The following is a 5,066-nucleotide window of genomic DNA, read 5'->3' as shown; positions in this document are numbered from 1 at the left end:
ACACAGCAGAATAATTGAATCCCCACCGCTCAGGAGATCTAGCAGATCGAAACCATTACAAGCTCGATATAGGGATTGTGCACTCATGAATGGTATGTTAAAGATTGTAGAACCTTCTAATTTTTATGAAGCTAGTAAGAGTTCTGAATGGAAGGAAGCAATGAAGGAGGAATATGAATCTATTATTAAGAACAATACTTGGGATCTAGTAAAGCTTCCTCATGGTGAGCAACCCATAGGTTGTAGATGGTTAATTGAATTGAAATTTAAAGTAGATGGGTCTATTGATAAGCATAAAGCAAGGTTGGTTGCAAAGGGGTATTCCTAGAAAGAAGGTATTGATTTAAGGAAACATTTTCCCCTGTTGAAAAACTAAATACCATTAGACTAATTATTGCTTTAGCCACTAAGCATCATTGGAAAATACATCAATTAGATGTTAAATCTGCTTTCTTAAATGGAGATTTAAAAGAAGAAGTATACTTAGTGCAGCCTGAGGGGTTTGTTAAGAAGGGAGAAGAGCATTTAGTATGTAGATTAAAGAAAGCTTTATATGGTTTAAAGCAGGCTCCTAGATCTTGGTACGAAAAAATTGGTTCATTTTTCCTCATGCATGGTTATAAACGGAGCAAAAATGATCCCAATTAGTATACTGTGTTTAATGATGAGGGACATGTAGTGTTGATTTCTTTATATGTAGATGATCTGATCATGACAGGGAGTGCAGACAATCTCATTGAAGAAATCAAGCAGTGGTTATCACAGAAATTTGAGATGAAGGACCTTGGAGAAATGCATTACTGTTTGGGTCTAGAAGTTTGGAGAGATTCAAACCAAACTTTCTTGTCCTAGGGTAAGTATGCTAAGAGTTTGTTGACTAAATTTAAAATGGATGAGTGCAAGGCTGCATTTGTGCCTTTACAGCGGAATAACAAACTTCAAGTGGATGGTGGTTCAAAATATGCAGATGCAACATTGTACAGACAGTTGGTTGGTAGTCTTATCTATTTGACTACAACGAGACTAGATCTAGCTTATGCAGTGAGTGTTTTGAGTCAGTTCATGACTCGACCTCATGAGAACCATTGGATTGCAGCAAAAGGAGTGCTGAGGTATCTGCAAGGAACTTCAGACTTTGGTATTTTGTATTCTGACTCATTTGATGTTAGTTTGACAAGTTATACAGACTCTGATTGGGTGGGAAATTTAGATGATAGAAGATCAATTACAGGTTACGCCTTCAGCATTGGGTTTGGGGTCATCTCTTGGTGCAGCAAGAAGCAACATACTGTAGCCTTATCCTCAGCAGAAGCAGAATATCAAGCTATGTGTGCAGCAACATGTGAGGCAGTTTGGTTGCGCAGACTTCTCCAAGATGCAGGAGAAGAACAAACAGAAGCTACGATTATCAATTGCGATAATCAAAGTTCCATCAAACTGGCCTACAATCCTGTGTTTCATAAAAACACTAAGCACATAGACACTCAATTTCATTTTGTCAGGGAGAAGGTGCAGTCCAAAGAGATTTGTGTTGAATATTGTAATTCTTGTGATAATATGGCTGATATATTTACTAAGCCTCTGGGAAGACTGAAGTTTGATTTGTTTAGGGACATGTTAGGTGTGTTTAAGAACCCTTTCTCCATTAAGGGGGAGTGTTAGAATTAATGGAGATTAGGTAATTATTGTTACGTAGTTATGATTGTGCTTTTCTTGGACATTCAGTTCCTATCATTTAGGGATTTGATTTACTATCCCTAACTAAGTGTATCTATTTATTATGGGAGTTTAATGTGAAGCCTAAGTGGCATATTTGCTTGTAGGAGCTCCTGGTGATCCACACCTGTGAGCTCTTCTAGTGTTGTTTGCCAATTCATGGCTTCTATGTGCAACTGTTGACAACATATAAATAATATTTATAAATTAAGATCTATTTTACCATATAAATTAAAATAAATATTGACTAACCATTTTTAAATTTAATTAATCCCCACATAAGAAATTGATTTACAATATAACAATATTCTTAACAATGGATATTAACCCCTATTCTTGGTAGATCTAGAGTTAAGATGAATCAAGATAGAACTAAATGTAATGACAATAATTATAATTTAAAATAAAATTATAGTTCAATTAATCGTTATTGTTATTGTTATTATTATTATTTTAATCATTTCAATGTGAGATGTACCGTAAAGTAGGTGTTTTGATACATATCATGGTTTGATACCTATCAATGTTTAGTAAGCATTAAATTTATATCACTATACTAATGAATAACGAGGTAGTCTAATTTATAAACTAAATGGCCTTTTTCAAGACTATTTTTCTGGTTAATTTCAATCAAAACCGGACAAATATTTTTAAAAGTTTGAATTTAAATTGTCTACTCTGCATAATTCTAGTAGTCCTCGAGTTTTTTAAAGTGATGAATCTATTTATGTATTTAAATATGTATTTTAAACAACAAAAAATATTAAAATTGTATTGTAAAATTTTGATGAATTCCCATAAAAAAAATTTATTTCATATATAATTTAGACTACACCATTAAAAAACCATTATAAAATTATTTTATTCATGTAAAATTCCATTAATACATTTCCTTAGTTATAAAAAGGAATAAAACTATTTTATTAGATTAATGTGATATAAAAATAGAACAAAAAATTATTTTCATATCTCAACGCTCGCATTAATATTAATATTCGAACTTTGTATTAATTTCTTAGATTTTTTATATAATCAACTTCACAAGTTTGAGTAATCCACTCATATTTATGTGGTTAAACTATTTGATATCTTACCAAAAAGCAGCACACCATCATGCGAAACTCAAATTAACTTACTCTTTTAACCATTAAATGTTATAAATGCTTAAATCTTTTGTTACATCACAATGGTTCGTAGGAGTTATAAATGGGATTCCAAACGGATATATATATATATATATATATATATATATATATATAAATGCTGTCCAGTTTTCATAGTTACAAACAGTTATCAAATTCTCAGGGTGACAGACGGTTTTAATGGACCACGAGACTTTACTTATGTCCAAAGCAATGCCGTGTAAGTCGGCCCACGATCGAGTGCAGCCCAGAGAGTCTCCGTTATAGTTATGTTTATAAATGGTAACATTGTGGCCATTTACGATCGCCCATCGAGCAGCTTTTTTCTGATAAATATTGTCTAATAAATATCGAGCAGCTTTTTTCTTCTTCTTTGCTTCTGGCACCAATAGCATTGTCTGATAAATATCGAGAAGGATTTGTCATGGCGGAGTGGATGATGAGCAGCGAGGAGGAGGATTTGATGAGCGGCGATGAAGAGGATTTGATGAGCGGCGATGAGGAGGATTTGATGGAGGAAAATGAAGTCTACGTAGAAGATGTTTCAGCTACCTCCATCCCTGATGGCGCACAGAACATCAACATCAGGCTCATCTCTCAACAAACTTTATTGCCGTCATAGAGGGAGGATTTACGTAAGGTAATGGATATCCTTGTTGTAAATGAACAGTTTGCTCGCACACTCTTGATTCATTATCGCTGGGATTTTGCGAGATTATTTGATGCATTTGTAGAGAGGGGGCATGACTGGTTATTTTCCCAAGCGGGGGTCGCTATTAGACCGGAATCCACAAATTCCCTCTTTGTTACCATCTGCATTGTCTGTGCAGAGCCAGATTTGAAGGAAGAGGACACCACAATGATGAATTGTGGTCACACTTTCTGCAATGTGTGTTGGACGAAGCACTTTCTTTTTAAGATAAACGAGGGACAAAGCAAGCGGATTAAGTGCATGGCTCCCGACTGTAATGTCATCTGTGATGAAGACATTATACGAAAGCTAGTCACTGTAAAAGATCCTGGAGCAGCCCAACGCTTCGATCGCTTCCTATTTGAGTCCTATATTGACGACAATGACAAAGTGAAGTGGTGCCCTAGTGCTCCCAATTGTGGAAATGCAGTTCGAGTTGAAGGAGATGTTTACTGTGAGATCCAGTGCACTTGCGGACATCAGTTTTGCTTTAATTGTTCGATTTGGAAGCTTTGGGATAAGAAATGTCAGGACGACTCTGAGACATTAAATTGGATTGCAGTTAATACCAAGTTGTGCCCCAAATGTGGGAAGAACGTGAATAAAGATGGTGGCTGCAACTTGGTGAGCTGCGTATGTGGCCAAAACTTTTGTTGGTTGTGTGGTGGCGCCACTGGAGGTAGACATACCCAAACAAGCATTGATGGGCACAGCTGTGGTCGATATAAAGAAGATGAGGGGAAGGATATTGAGAAGGCAGCACGTGATTTGAAAAGGTACACACATTATTACTCCAGATGGAAAGCTCATAAGGATTCTCTGGAGCTTGAAACAAAGCAAAGGAAATTATTAGAGAAAAATATTTTAGATTTTGAAAGCAAGGAATCCCGTGTTAGTGACTATAGATGGCTACTAAATGCACTGCAAAGGATGTTTAGATCAAGGCGTGCCCTTGCTTATTCATATGCTTTTGCATTTCACATGTTTGGTGGTGACATACTCAGACATATATTGACACCAACACAAAAAGAAATGAAACAGAATCTTTTTGAAGATCAACAGCAGCAGCTAGAGAGAACAGTAGAAAGGCTTTCAAAGATTATTGAGGGGCCTCCTGATCAACTGAGTGTAATGGCCAACCGAACGCAAGTTATTGATCTTACTGACCTCGTGGATACGATGTGTCGAAGAATGTATGAGTTTATCCAAAATGATTTGGTCCGTGACCTTCACTTGACAGCACATCCAATTGCTACATATAATTCCAAGGGTGTCCACATACTATCTATCTGATACGTAATCGATATCACATAGATGACACAAACCATTTTTAGTAGCCTTTGTTCTTCTTAACGTCTCTTACATTCATTGTCTTTGGAGTTGTGTTTCATATTAAGTAATACATTGTCTTTGGAGTTGTGTTTCATATTAAGTAATACTAATGGCATTAGTCATATAGTTGAGATCAAGTCAATGGTCGAACGTCTCTTACATTCATTGGTTTTTGGATACCAGGC

General features: G+C 35.8%; 1 pseudogene; it reads left to right on the top strand.

Moving 5' to 3' along the window:
* Nucleotides 1-3,444: 3,444 nt before the first annotated feature.
* On the top strand, nt 3,445-4,842 carry LOC149190820 (putative E3 ubiquitin-protein ligase ARI1 pseudogene; annotated as a pseudogene).
* The last annotated feature ends 224 nt before the right edge of the window (nt 4,843-5,066 follow it).

Source organism: Pinus tabuliformis, chromosome 3_1 (assembly GCF_031772625.1).
Source record: "Pinus tabuliformis cultivar Carrire ecotype Pingquan chromosome 3_1, CPIR1, whole genome shotgun sequence".
Lineage (NCBI taxonomy): Eukaryota > Viridiplantae > Streptophyta > Pinopsida > Pinales > Pinaceae > Pinus > Pinus tabuliformis.
Note: the sequence above shows the minus strand (reverse complement) of the source record. Positions and strands in the feature narration are given on the sequence as shown.